General features: G+C 48.0%; 1 long non-coding RNA gene and 1 pseudogene across 1 annotated transcript; one reads left to right on the forward strand and one right to left on the reverse strand.

Moving 5' to 3' along the window:
• The first annotated feature begins 5,031 nt into the window (after window positions 1–5,031).
• The window catches only part of LOC126515488 (40S ribosomal protein S20-like), a 23,456-nt pseudogene continuing 14,363 nt past the window's right edge, over window positions 5,032–14,124 (forward strand).
• Window positions 9,739–14,117, reverse strand: LOC126515493 (uncharacterized). The gene is made up of 3 exons (XR_007595859.1): window positions 13,848–14,117; window positions 12,528–12,611; window positions 9,739–10,028 (listed from the first exon to the last, which is right to left on the reverse strand). It is a non-coding gene; the product is annotated as an uncharacterized lncRNA (long non-coding RNA).

A 14,124-nucleotide genomic window follows, 5' to 3' on the forward strand; every position in this document is an offset into this window, starting at 1 on the left:
AGAAAATAGAAACAGAAGGAACATTTCCTAGTTTGCTTTACAAGGTCATAGTTCCCTGATACCCAAACCACATAAAGACCTAATGTAGAAAGAGAATTCATTACAGACCAATTTCCCTTATGAACATAGATGCAAAAATTATCAATAAAATACTTGCAAACTGAATTCAAGATTATCCTTCATGACCAAGTAGGTTTCATCCCATAGATGCAGGGATGAATTGATAAATACATGAATACATACATGAATAGATAAATACAATCTACCACATAAACAAATTGAAAGACAAAGTTCACATTATCTTCTCATTAGACGCAGAACCAGCCTTTAACAACATCCAGCACCCCTTCATGATAAAAGTCCTGGAGAAATTAAGGATACAAGGGGCATATCTAAACATGATAAAGGCAGTTTACAGCAAGTCCATAGCCAACATAAAATTAGGAGGAGAGAAACTCAAAGCAATTTCACTAAAATCAGGAGCAAGACAAGGTTGCCCACGTTGTTCACACCTGTTTAATACAGTATGTAGCCCAACGCCTGGTCTACGCACTAAGGTACAGTTCGCGAGTTGGGCAAGGGGCTGGAGATGAAAACACACAGAGAGACAGGGAAGCCAAGAACGCCCCCTTTATTGTGTCCCAGGGCTCTTCCTTGACTAATGGCCACACCCCATCTCTTGGGTACAAGCCCACCAGAAACCACTCCACTGCCATCAAGAACTCCTAAGGGTCTCGTGCTCAGAGCAGCTGCAAACACAGGAAAACAAGCTGTTTACTCCAGCAGGCAAGGGGTCACAGTTCCACAGTCTCCAACTGAGCTAGAGCAGAAGGGTAACTAAAGGAGATCAAGGGGCTATAAATGGAAAGGAATAATTTAGAGTCTCTCTACATGCAGATAATATTATAAAAATCCCACCAGGAAACTCCTACAGCTAATAAACACTTTCAGAAAAGTAGTTGGATACAAAATTCACTCACAAAAATCAGTAGCCCTGCTATATTATAAATGGCAAACGGGCGGAGAAAGAAATCAGGGAAACAATGTTGGGTTCACTAGGGTCACACAATGATGAGGGACAGACCACCAAAGTTCATTAAACCAGAAGCAAACTTAATTCCGGAAAAAAAAATTAAAAAAGATAAATCTCCATGAGGCACAAAAAGCTTACCAACTTGCTGAGGCCACAGCCAGAGATGGACTTGTAAGGCTGTGGCAAAGGCCGGTTTCTGAGCTCCTCCTTTTTATAGCAAGAAGCAACAAGCATGAGGCAGTAACAAAGGAATTTTTACAATCTCGAGGTAAAACTCAGACATATAAATTGCTCTTCTTTGCAATTTCCATTAACAGAGTTTTTCAGTTAAACTAGTGTTTGCCTTTAGCCCATTGTTTCCTTTTGGCACTTCCTGATGGTGTTTACCAAAGCTCTACGGTTCCCCATACAGCCAGGGAAAGGTATGGGGAAATGCACAGGTTCATCTCATCTTTCCAAAGTTAACTCCGCTCACATCAGTTGCTGGTCACGAGTGTCCAGGGCATTATCTAAAAGCTGACTCTCAGTTTGCAGACAGAACTATGGGTTGTAAAGCAAAGTAACCCACTGTTAATAGTTAATCCTGCTGAGAAAACTAAGGTGCTGAGAAAGCTGTTGACAGCCTGCTCTCATTCCCCTAGGCTTACAACTTCATATTTCTTTATTTCTACATTCTTATTTCTGGAATCTATACTGCTATATTCTTATTCTTGGACTCTTCATCCCGCCCCACCCCCTTAGATTTGTAACTGGAATCAAATCTTTGATTCATTTTGATTATCTTCAAGTCTCTGACTTGGCCTTTCCTCAGCCTGTTTTGGGGGCAGGGATGATGTATTTTCTTCTATAGCTGCTTTAAGCTGAAACTGGGTGTGGATGGTAAGGGCCCAGAAAGTCTAAAAGGTTAGTCAAAGGTTAGCAGGGAATTTAGGCAGTGGGGCACTTATCATAAGCACTGATTTGACCTAGCTGAAGACAAGCTGCATTTGTATCGGCTGGATTGGTCCCTATCAGTTTTTAGCAATTCCCAGGCTCATAGGTTGCAGTCAGCAGCTGATGCCTAGACATGTCTCAGCCAAGTGGAGACCTGCTGGAACAGAGGCAAAAATTAAAGTTTAGGAAAGTGTGCATGGGTCCCTGCAAGTGTCACAGTCACCAGCAAAACAACCTGCAGAGAGGCAAGAATGAAACAGTTTAGGTCAATTTAGTTAGTAGAGACCGATTCAGACTTCTGGAGTCTGACGCTGGGCAGTTTATTTTAGCCATATTTAAATACAGCCCAGTTTTGTAAGAAGTTTCCTCATGACAATTAACTCAGCCCCGTGTATACAGCAAAGCTTAAGACAGGTCTACATTGAAACTCTTTACAAGGCACATATGGCTTTTTCCATAAAGGGGTTCAGTTAGCTCAGAAACAGTGCTCCAGATGAGGGTCTAGGGAGAAGACTGAGGGGCTAACCTGTGGGGGTCAGGACGGGCCTGGCCCTAAGATCACACAGATGTTACACAGCTGTAGTAAAGCACACGCGACAGCTCCCGTAAAGATGGGTTTTATGGACTGAGAAACAATGCCCAAGATTAGGGAGGAGATGGGTCTCGGATAAACAAACATAATATTCTGGGGTATCCGGGTGACGCCTGGCCCTGCAGATAGCAAAAGATCACCAAGTTGTAAACTACAGCCTTTCCCAGCATCCTGGGAGGAAACCAGGTAAACGTCCCCTTCCTTTGCAGAGATAAGCCTGTGTGTTTAACTTTTCCTGGTTCCATAGTGCTTATCTGTATGCACAAGGACCTCTTACCCTCTACAAAAGAAGTCAGAAACCCACACCGGAGAAAAGACATCATCTTCAACAAATAGCAGTGGTTCAACTGCACAGCTACATGGAGATGGAGCCATCCTAGTCACCCTGCATGGGGATGATGGAGCCATCCTTGTCACCCTGCATGGAGATGGAGCCATCCTAGTCACCCTGCACAGAACTCAACTCCAGGTGGCTAAAGACATCAACATAACACCAAATACACTAACTCTTGTAGAAGAGAAAGGGGGAACAGCCTTGAACCCATTGCCACAGAAGACAACTTCCTCAACAGAACACGATTAACTCAGGCACTAAGATCAACAATTAATAAATGGGACCTCAAGACACTGAAGAGTTTCTGTACAGCAAAGAACGATGTCATTTGGACAAAGCAGAAGTCTACAGAATGAGAAAAGACTTTCTACCACTTACAGATCTGATAGAGGGTTAATATGCAAAATATATAAAAAACTAGATACCAAGAAAAATAATCTAATTGAAAAACGAGATAGAGATCTAAACAGAGAATTCTCAAGAGAGGAAACTGAAATGGCTGAGAAACATGTTTTCAGCATCCTTAGTCATCAGGGAAATGCAAATCAAAACTACTTTGAGATTTAATTTTACACATGCCAGAATGACTAAGATCATATTGGTGAGGATGTGGAGTAAAAGGAGCACCCATCCATTGCTGGTGGGAGTGAAAACTTGCTCAGCTACTATGGAAATCAGTGTGACAGTTCCTTAGGAAGATGGGACTTGATCAACCTCCAGATCCAGCTATGTCAATCTCAGGCACAACCCAGAGGACGCGTCATCCTGTAACAGAGACACTGACCCAATCATATTCATTGCTGGTCCATTCAAATATCCAGAAATTAGAAACAACCTAGATGCCTCTCAGCAGAGGATGGATAAAGAAAATGTGGTACATTTATAGATTGGAGTATTACTCAGCATTAAAGTGAAGGAAATAATGAAATTCTAAGGTAAATAGACACAAGTAGAAAAACTTATACTGAGTGAGATATGTCAGACCACAAAGACATATGATATGCGTTTGCTTGTATGTGGATATTAGCTGTTAAGTCAATGATAATAAAGCTATAATCTGTAGACCCTCAGAGGTTAGGTGTAGAGTGATAGACTGGGGGTACAGATAGATCTTGTTAAGAAAGGGAAATAGAACAGATGGGTATAGATAAATGGGAGGACTAGAATGGGAGGATCAAAAGGGGGGGAGAGGAGGATGGGGTAGGGAGAGGAGGATGGGGTAGGGAGAGGAGGATGGGGTCGGGAATATGGGGAGATATATACACAAATAAAATTAAGGGCCATTTGAGGGGTAGTATGGAAACCTAGTGCAGTAGAAGTTTTCTAAAATATATACATATATGAAGCTGATCTAACTGAAATCACCAAATAACAGGGGAGCTAGATCTATAACTGTCATCTCTTGTCCCTAAATGTAGCTTCCAGTACCTGGGTTGGGTTACGTCTAATTGAGTTACTGGCCAAAGATGTCCCAGGGAATCCGTAAACAAGCCAGGCTGTTGCGAAGGTTATAGGCTGCTCTCTACAAACTTACTGAAGAGCCCATTGCTGAAGACAGCACCTGCATAAGAGTTGGGACTGGTGCCTCCATAGAGCCTCCACCCCTACATGCTGGTACAGAAAGGGACTGGACACACTACTCAAAGAGAAATGTAAACCTTCACCCAGCCACAAACCCTTTGATCTACAATCTGTCCTGCCTGTAAGAAATGCCAAGGCAACAGTGGCACAAAGCCTGTTGGAGTAACCAATGTCTGATTTAAGGCCTACTCCAAAGAACCCATACCTGACACTGCTTGGGTCATTGGAGACTAGATAACCCAGGAACCTAGATTAAACCAAATACTACTGTAGTCAGGTGTTTCTCTCCTATCTGCTAACTCTCAAATAACAGACTCAGAGGCTGAATATGAACTATAAATTTTGGTCAATAGCTCAGGCTTATTACTAGCTAACTCTTACACTTAAATTAATCCATATTTCTTATCTATGCTTTGCCATGTGGCTTGGTGCCTCACTTTCTACATATCCTGCTCCCTTGGCAGCTGGTATCTCTCCTGACTCTGCATTTCCTCCTCCCTGAGTTCTCTGTGTCTGGCTGTCCCACCTAGGCTTCCTGCCTGGCTACCGGCCTATCAGCTTTTATATTAACCAATGAGAGTAATAATACTCACAGTGTACAGAAAGATTGTCCCACAGCATATTACTGTTGCAAAGGAAAAAAGTATATCTATTACTAGCTAGCTTTGTGTGTGACAAGCTAGAGTCATCAGAGAGGAAGGAGCCTCAGTTGAGGAGATGCCTCCATGAGATCCAGCCGTAAGGCATTTTCTTAATTAGCGATCATTGGGAGAGGGCCCAGCCCATGGTGGGTGGAGCCATCCCTGGGCTGGTGGTCCTGGGTTATTTCTAAAAGAAAGCTGGCTGAGCAAGCCAGGGGAAGCAAGTCAATAAGCCTCCGAGAATCCTCTGCAGCCAATGGGAACAAATACAAAGACCCACAGGCAGACATTGTGAAGAGTGTGAGAGACCTTGGAACACCGAGCCCTAAACAGGGGTGTTAAGCACTTGCCAGGCTCAGAGGCTCAGACTTGCAGTCCTGGCACGCAGGCAGGAGGATGATTAGGTGGAGGCTAGCCTGATTTACCTAAGGGACCTTACTTCAAGGAAGTCTCCATCAAATCCCTCCCTTCAGGGCTCAGAGATCCCTGTGGAAAAGGAGGCAGAAAGAGTGTAAGGACCAGAGGGGACAGAGGATGCCTAGGAAACACGGCCCTCTAACAACAGGAGCGAAGCTCGCGTGAACTCAGAGACTGAGGAGGCGTCACAGGGCCTGCCCTTGTCTGCACAAGATCCTCTGCGCGTGTCTATGGCTTCCAGGTAAGTGTTTTTTATGGAATTTCTGGTTGTGTGAATGAGTGGTCTCCGATTCTGGTGCCTTCCCTTGGGCTCTTCTTCTGCGCGTTTGTTTTGTCCAATCCCAATGTGTTAATTTTTGTTTTATCTTTATTAGATTTTATTTCATTATTGTCCCTTAGGAGCCTGCTTGTTTTGGAGCAAGAGACAGAAAAAGAGGGTGCATCTGGATGGGAGGGAGGTGGGAAGGAACTGGGAGGACTGGATGGAAGGGAAACCTTAATCAGAATACGTTTATGTGAGGAAAAAAAATCTTTTCAATAAAAGAAAAAAAATAACATCGTTTTGTACTCTGCAAAGATGACTAGAGCTCACTGCTCAACAGAAACAATAGAACAATGCTAATGATTTAAATATCCCCGTGAGTGACTCCTGAGAGGGCCCTTGAAGTAGGTCTCTTATCTAAATCAGGTCTGGGCCTCTGTGCCTGGCTGGCAAGCGTTTAACTCCGCTGAAATTTTATTCCGTAGGACTGGTCTCTGAATTAATGTGGAAAAACCTCTCTTTTAGGACGCTTCACGTTTGGGGTGCTCGTGGAGCTAGCTGAAGCTGCTGTGTCAGTTAATCCTCAAAAGAGGAGTGTGGTTTAGCCTCTGAGATGCCATAGAAACTGTGGCTCACAGAGTCATGGGGTGCGTGACGGGGAGAACGCACGTGTGAGCCGGTTCCCGCACCCGCCGCCTCCCCACCCACTCCACCCGGCGTCTCAGGTGGTTCAGGCAATGAGCTCTGTGCCCAAGATGAGCAGGTATTTTGCAGACTCAAGTGACTTCTAATGCTAGGTTGGAGCTAGGAACATACCAAGTATTGGGGATGACCTGCCCCGGAATGCATCCCACAGGGGCGTTCATGAGGTCACTGCCCCCCTGAGGTGACCAACTGGCAAATGGAAGGCTCAGTATTTGCCTGGTGCGGTCGTCTCCAGCCACAACAAGTTTTAACTCATCTGAACAGGGCGTCGCCGGAGTCACGACCTCGCCCTGAAGCTGGCTGTGAACTCTGCAGGGCTGGTCTCTGAGTTAATGTGGAAAAACCTCTTTTTTAGGACGCTTCACGTTCGGGGTGCTTGTGGAGCTGAGGCTGCTGCAGGCATGGCCATTGCTGTGTGCCGTGCTTGTATCCGGTCCTGTGAAGGAGACCGCAGCGAGGTGCTTTGGGCTCTGCTTTCCCACCGGCTACCCCAGCCTGGCTACTACGGCTGGGGTTTGACTGGGCCCTAGACAGCTTTGCTTTCTGTATTCAGTCGTGCCGTCATGAGTATCCTGTGTGCGCTTCATGCAGGAGTTGCCACTGCTGTATGAAGTCTGTATAGTTCTTTGACCAGCAAGCAATTTTGTCCCCTACCTCTGGAGTTACGCAGAGCGCATCTTTCAGAGGGTCACATGACTGGACGTCAGTCCTGTCTACTGCTCTATCTCAGCGCCTATCACAGTGCCTGGACTCTAGTAAACGTTTGCTGAATTAATATATAGAAGTGAATCCTCTGAGGTTATTGGCTCAATTCATATTTGCTGAATTGTGGCTCCTGGGCCACATTCGCACAAACCAGGTGTTCTCAAACCATTCACTTATAATGTCAGAATTCTGGAGGCCCCACCTCTACAGCTATGTTTGGGCTTCCTGAATAAAACTTTACAGTTCCACCGCTCAAGGATGGCATCGCTTTAGAAGTACCTCCTTACTGTTGCAGGTGATAAATCCTCCACTCTTCCAGGTCTCCGCTGTGCTTGTTGTGGGCTTTGCGCTCCAGCCTGTGACCTGTTGCATGGGAGTCACGAGGAAAGGCATCGTGACAGTGGGAAGCGTGGGAAGTAGGAAGGGCTGCCTGACTCGGCACCGGGACTCTCTGCAGACCCCGGGTCTGCCTGCTGTGTTCGTTATCTAGTTCATAGGAAGGAGAGTCGGGGAAAGGACAGCCGTACGGCATGCTTTCTACCCATAGGGTACCAAGAACACTTTTGGGGGACCCATTTCTTTCTAACAGTGTGGGTGAGTAAATCTTCCACTTGGCAACCAGCTTAACTGCTCCCTGGTCTTGCTGATGGGAAAGTGGGGGAGGGGTGGAGGAGCAGAAAAGTCTTTATGGACTTGTGGGGGTCTAAGGAAGTAGGAGGCAATCTGCAAAGAGCCGGAGTTAGGTATAGAAAAGGTCAGAGGGGCAGACTCCGCTTTAGGCTACTTGCTAGTTAGGGTACCTATCACAATGATAATGCACCAAGTCCTCAGGGGAGGAAAGGGTTTGTTTCAGCACACAGCGGTAGCCTATCATCTGTGAAAGCCATAGCAGGAACTCAGGGCAGGAACCCAGAGGCTGGTCTGGAATTCACCACGCCCACCTTATGCAACATTGGGGTTCAAACCCAGAGGCTTGTGCCGGCTAGGGAAGTTCTCTTCTGGGTGCGCTGTATCCCCAGCCTGGGCCTTAAAACACACCACCCAACTTACGAGGCGGTGCTGAAAATGAAGCGAGGCAATATATTCATTTCCTGTGCTTTTGCCATCCTGTGTTGTTTTCCCAGGCCCGTATGGCTTGCATGTGAAGAACAAATCCTGGGCCAGTGAGATGGCTCAGCTGGGTTAAGGAACCAAGTTAGGAGATAACTGGCTGACCTGCACAAGTTGTCCCTTAACCTCCACACATTCACGGAGTGTGCGTGCACCCCTACCAACGCTCATACAAAATAAATAATAACTAAAAAAAGGTCAAATTCTGTCCCCTGAACACTTGCTGTATCGCAACAGTAATCGCTAGACTACCTGCTCACTGTGAACCAGGCACTCTGTTAAGCACCGCCCACATCACTCTCAGTACAGTTTCCTGTGAGGAACCGACTCACACTTAGCCTCTGAGTACACAGAAGGTGCTCAATAAATGTTTGCCATAGGCATGGTGGTGCATGCCTGGGATCCCACTCAAGTAAAGACGGGGTCTGCCTCCAGTTTAAGGCTAGCTCAGTCTACACAGCAGGTTCCAGACCAGCCTAGGAGTATCTAAGACCCTGTCTCAAGTAAAATAAAATGTCTGGATGAATTCAGCAAATTACTCAAGTCACGGATCTATTCCAAGCAATGTGTTCCTCAAGGCCAGGGATTTCATACGCCCAGGTGTTCACTCTTTGTCCCCGACTTCCATCGTTATCCCATCTGTTCATTCTCTGAGCTTCCCCTTCCCCAGGTAAAGAGTAAGCCTCTGGGGCTTGGCAGTGGTCCGCACCGGGGTACATCTGTCCAGAGGCAGGACTGGTGCCAGCGATCGGGTGCGGCTGCTCAGGGGGTGTAAGTGTCTGGGAAGGAAGGAGCTGGAATTCTGAGGTACCCCATTCAAAGCAGATGTGACAGTACCAGTGCTGGCCCAGGACACCTGACCCAAACTTCTCTCTGGACTAAGATGTGTGTGTGTGTGTGTGTGTGTGTGGCAGAAACCAGCCTGGAATCCAGCCTGACCCCAAAGGAAGTCTGTGGGGCAAAGTGGGTTACTGCCAAGCTCCAAGGTGCCTCGGGGTCCTCTAGTTTGCACTTCAGGGGTGGGGGATGGGGGTGGGAATAGAGAGTTGTGGCAGGGGGTCATGGAAGTGACAGGCAATTATATCCAGGGACAGCGCTCCTATAGCTCAACTTGAAAGCTGTACTCATGACTTCTGTGTCTGTAAGTCTCGAAAGGAGAGGCACCTCCAGGCCCCTCTATCACAGATGGGTGTGATGAATGACCTTGACCTGTGGGGCCCAGGGCAGCCTGGCCACACGTAATGGGGGCCCAGGCACGTGGCCACGACAGGTGTTAGGTATATTCTTCAGACGAGCCTCTCCGCCGACGCAAATAATTCCAATCAGACCAAATTAGACCAAATAAAAGATGCCCATATTTAATGCAGTACTCGGACAGCTGGGGTCATGGCGGAGGGGGGGGGGCGGGGGAGAGACAAGGGGGAGACCACGCGAAACCTGAGACCACCTGTTCCTCTTTTGGGCGGCAGCCTAAATAGCCTGTGGGAGTGGTCCACCGCTAGGCGGGCTTTTTGGCCCTTCCTGGGGGAGGGTCACTGCTTGGTGGGTTTTCCTGGAGGTGGAGTCCGGACCAAGGCGACTCCCAGGGAAAGGGGGCTTCCAAAGATGGATGCTGGGTATTACATTCCAGACTCTTTGTGTAAGGGGTGACAGGGAGCTGAGGAGATGCTAATGACCAACAGCAGGTAGCACCAGGTTCCAGGAAAAGCCCCAAGCTGAAACCACACAGGGAGGATCGGCATTTAAAGGGTGCCTGATGGTCCAACCATTAGATAAGATTAGATAAGATCACCGGGTGTCCCTGAGCCCAGGACTCACCTGTTCCCCTTTTGCCAAGACCCCTGGAAAATGTCAGCCAATCAGCGTCCTGAACCCTGGAAATCCCCTCACCCCAACCTCTACTATGATGAAAACCCTACTCCAACTGGGCTGGGCACTCTCTGCTCTCCAGACAGATGGAGAGCCCAAGCTTATGCTTGAATAAAGGCTCTTTGATTTTTTTTTTCCCAAGACAGGGTTTCCCTGTAGCTTTGGAGCCTGTCTTGGAACTAGCTCTTGTAGACCAGACTGGCCTCCAACTCACAGAGATCCGCCTGCCTCTACCTCTACCAGGATGAGATTAAAGGGTGTGTCACCACACCCAGGTCACACACATGATTTTTAAAAGTTAAAAAAGAGAAACGCATGTGACCTGTCACCACGCTGCCCTTGCTACTGTGGACTGGTCCTCTCACCATGAGGACATCATGGCTCTCATCATGAGAGCCACTGTGAGCCAGAAGAAACCCTTAATCCCTTCGGTTGCCCCATCGTCCCAGTGAGAAGGATGACCGATATGCCTTCTTCCACTATTTCCGTCTGTCTGTCTGCTTGGCTTACTGCTCCTCCCGCTGAGCTTCCTGAGCCCCTGGACTACACCCTGACCTGAAAGGTTACTGTGTGATCAGAAGCTGTTTCTCTGCCTGGGACAGAGCGCTGTGGAGAGGGAGCCACTTGCAGGGGTGAGGGGTGAGGACAAGTAGGATGAGCATGCAAGTGACCACGTGACCATCATGTGCTGCTGCCTAAGCAAGTTTCTATGTGTCAAGTTTCTAAATGTCTTAAAGTAGAAACTGAATCCCACATAGCCTCATGAGATGGTCCCGTTACCTCTGTTTTACAGGGAGGAAGTGGAGATGCAGAGCTGCTTTGTGTCTAAGTTTGCACAGCAGTTGAGTGACAAAGTTGACTTTCAAGCCTAGTGGGCTAGTCCCTGACCTCATACGAGTGTTTTTCTGAGGACCTGGACATGGTCTGTTATTCCTATGGGCTGCTAGAACAATATGAATGCCTGTCTTTGGAACAAGTATCTCTGAGAAACAGTATTCACAGGCATGACTCTATGAACAACTAGCCACCAAGTAGAGGCTTTCTAGGCTGCAGAAACGACTGTCTGGGGCCTAGAAACATGTGGCCATCTCCCCCAGGGTCTCCTGAGGGTTGTGGTATCATGAAAGAGAGACTTTAGCCAAGGTCTCAGTAACCACCTGTGCCTTGCATGAACCCTCAGCAGACTTTGTCACCACAACACATTTACTGTTGGAGACTCACTAGTCTCGGCTGAGCAACCAGGCCTCTCCCTTGGCAGCTGCAGTCTCTCTGGTTTCCTCTGTGAATCTCTTGTGCATTGCCTTTGTGGCTGCTATCTTTGTTTCAGCTCTAAAAGGAGAATCTGAGTGGGAAGGGCTGCCGTTTCCCCCCATCCCACAGACTAATTGCTGTGGGGACACTGCAGAAGAAATCAGGGAGGCCTTGCCACGGGAATCCTACAGTCCGCTACAAACACACACAGGTCCGATGATGGCAGGAGTGTGGTGTGAGCATTCTCACCAACGCTCACACTCTATAGCTTGTGGGGAAGCTTCTTGCAGGCAGATGGCAGAGGGTTAGCTATGTCAGGGTGCAGGGAATCAACCACCAGGTGTGATTTCCCTTCTCTGTTGTGTGATAGTGTCCTTGCAGAGGGAAACTGAGGCGGGCGGGGCAGCTCAGTGCCATGAGGTCACCGGGTTTCTTGATCTTGTTGCTTCGCTCCACTGTTCTGTAGGAGCCGTGTGAGGCCCGGGTCACGGTCACTTAAGCAGTGAAAGGTCTGAGGCGCACACAGCACAGGTCTAGAGGTGGCTCATGCATCCTCTGGGCTAGAACTTTGTTACCCGACCATTTCTGGTTACAAAACCTTCCAGAACCAGATGTGGTGATGCTTGTTTTTAATCTTAGCACTTGGGGGTGCGGAGCAGGCAGAAGCAGGCAAATCTGTATGAGTTTGAGGCTAGCCTGGGCTGCATAGTGACACACTACCTTAAGATATAAAAATAAAGGAGGCCAGAAAATGTAGTTCGAGGGCAGGGGGACAGAAGCTTAATGTGGGCAGAAGTGGGTAATGGCTTGGGCCTTAGCAAAGGAACAATGGAAACATGGAAGGAGAGAGATCTGCTCTCCACAGACAAACACTGTGGCCCCAATCATGCTCCCTCCTCATGAACTGAGAGGAGGAGGAGGAGGAGGAGGAGGAGGAGGAGGAGGAGGAGGAGGAGGAGGAGGAGGAGGAGGAGGAGGAGGAGGAGGAGGAGGAGGAGGAGAAAGAAGAGGGAGAAGAGAAGAAGAAGAAGAGAAGCAGCAGCGGCAGCGGCAGCGGCAGGGAAGGCACAAGATGCATTGGAGCCAATGCTCACCCAACATTGCTGTAGCTTGGGGTGTATGTAGGGGTTGTGGTCCATCAGTGGGTGACTGGAGGGAGGTCTCGGCATTTCTATTTTCTAAAAAAAACATGGTTTTAAATATTCACATCTTCTTATCTATTGCTAAGTTCAGAATTGTCAGTCAGACATGAAAATGCTTTTAAGCAAGTCCTTGGTAACCTCTAAATGAATCTTGGTGAGTTTGACATCTCTCTGTCCAAACCTGAGACCAAAGGGGCCTCACACACTTCCAATCACACTCGGCACTCATAGGCTGGCTAGCCAAGACAGTCACAGCTCTCATCAGCCACAGAGGATGTGTGGTGTGAGCCTTCAACTCTCCTTAGAAGATTTAACCCTGAGCCAATAGCAAGTGAGATGCTATCAGAGTCCTGACTTCTCCGGGGTGTGCGGTTTCCAATGGTGATTTTGTAATTCCACTGATTGGCTGCTAGAAAGTTCGATTTATAGCTACATTAATTTAGTCTCCTAGCAAGCCCCGCACAGCCTGGATTTCATGGAAAGCCTGGCCTGAGGAAGGGATGGCCGCGTAAAGAGTACTCGGGCACTTCCCACTGAAAAATTATTAGGGGCGTTGCCTTGTTGCTTTCACTGCACAAAATGGTTTTGGCGAGGCTTTACCTAGGTCTGTCTTGAATGCTGTGTTGCTCTGACCTGGGCTTTGAACATGTCAGTGAACAATTCTAGGTGCTGGCATGGATGGGCAGGTGTTAGCCAGGCTAGGCTCTGCAAACACAGAGTAGACAGCCCTAAACTTCAGAGCGCTTGTTCTGGGCTAGGTGGTCTGTGACGTGGCAGGTGGGGCCGGCAGATAGCAACAGGTATTGACACAAATGGTGTGTCAAGTGTTCAGACAGCAGGCCACAGGAGCCTGGAAAGAGAGTGTGGCCGGCCTTCTGAAGGGCTGGGTCTGAAAGGTTGAGTAAATAGCACAAGGAATGAACAGAAGAATGTTCTGGGCAACAGGAACAACTAAGTAGTCACACAGAAGTGAGGGGGCGGGGTGCGAGGTTAGATAGTGTAAGGATCTCAGAATGGTTCTAGTTTGCGGGAGGATGGGAGGAAGAGCAGAAGTGGGCTGGTGTTTGCCACAGTGGGTGTTGAAATAAGAGCGGCGGGGCTGCGTCCCCAACACCCCGGCCGCTTGGCTAGCTCATGCCCGAAATAACAACACACAAACTGTATTCATTTAAGAACTGCTTGGCCCATGAACCCTAGCCCTTACAGGCTAATTCTCGCACCTGGACTAGCCCATTTCTAATGATGTGTGTAAGCACCCCAAGGTGCGCTTACCGGGAAGATTCTAGCCTACATCCATCTTCATCGTGTGTGCCTCAGAGAGCAGAGCTATCACGTCTACCCGGGAGAGCTGAGCATGGCGTCTGTGCTCCTGAGCTGTCGGCTCTCTCCCCGGAAGCAGAGCAGAGTCTGACCTCACTTCCTCTTCCGCCCAGAATTCTATTCTGTTTACTCCTCCCATCTATGTTCCAAGCCATGAGGCCAAGCAGCTGGTTTATTATAACTTAACCAATGAAATCAACAGATTGATATATGACACTCCCACATCAAG

This window comes from Alexandromys fortis, unplaced genomic scaffold (assembly GCF_014885135.2).
Source record: "Alexandromys fortis isolate MF-2015 unplaced genomic scaffold, M_Fortis_MF-2015_v1.1 scaffold_18, whole genome shotgun sequence".
Lineage (NCBI taxonomy): Eukaryota > Metazoa > Chordata > Mammalia > Rodentia > Cricetidae > Alexandromys > Alexandromys fortis.